We start from the raw sequence: 769 nt of genomic DNA, 5'->3' as shown, positions 1-769 counted from the left end.
AACTGAAAAAGAAAAAAAAAAAAAAAGTGTGCTGATGAGAGTTAACTAAACTTATTGTGGTATCATTTCACAATATATATAAAATAGGACTTATGATGTTCTACATCTGACACTAATCAGATCAGATCAGTTCAGTCGCTCAGTCGTGTCTGACTCTTTGCAACCCCATGAATTGCAGCATGCCAGGCCTCCCTGTCCATCATCAACTCCCAGAGTTCACTCAGACTCACATCCATCAAATCAGTGATGCCATCCAGCCATCTCATCCTCTGTTGTCCCCTTTTCCTCCTGCCCCCAATCCCTCCCAAAATCAGAGTCTTTTCCAATGAGTCAACTCTTCTCATGAGGTGGCCAAAGTACTGGAATTTCAGCTTTAGCATCATTCTCTCCAAAGAAATCCCAGGGCTGATCTCCTTCAGAATGGACTGGTTGGATCTGCTTGCAGTCCAAGGGACTCTCAAGAGTCTTCTCCAACACCACACTTCAAAAGTATCAATTCTTCAGTGCTCAGCCTTCTTCACAGTCCAACTCTCACATCCCTACATGACCACAGGAAAAACCATAGCCTTGACTAGACGAACCTTTGTTGGCAAAGTAATGTCTCTGCTTTTGAATATGCTATCTAGGTTGGTCATAACTTTCCTTCCAAGGAGTAAGCATCTTTTAATTTCATGGCTGCAGTCACCATCTGTAGTGATTTTGGAGCCCCCCAAAATAAAGTCTGACACTGTTTCCACTGTTTCCCCATCTATTTCCCATGAAGTGGTGG

Source organism: Bison bison, unplaced genomic scaffold, assembly GCF_000754665.1.
Source record: "Bison bison bison isolate TAMUID 2011002044 unplaced genomic scaffold, Bison_UMD1.0 scf7180017864181, whole genome shotgun sequence".
NCBI classification, from domain to species: Eukaryota; Metazoa; Chordata; class Mammalia; order Artiodactyla; family Bovidae; genus Bison; species Bison bison.
This window is presented reverse-complemented; position numbering follows the sequence as displayed.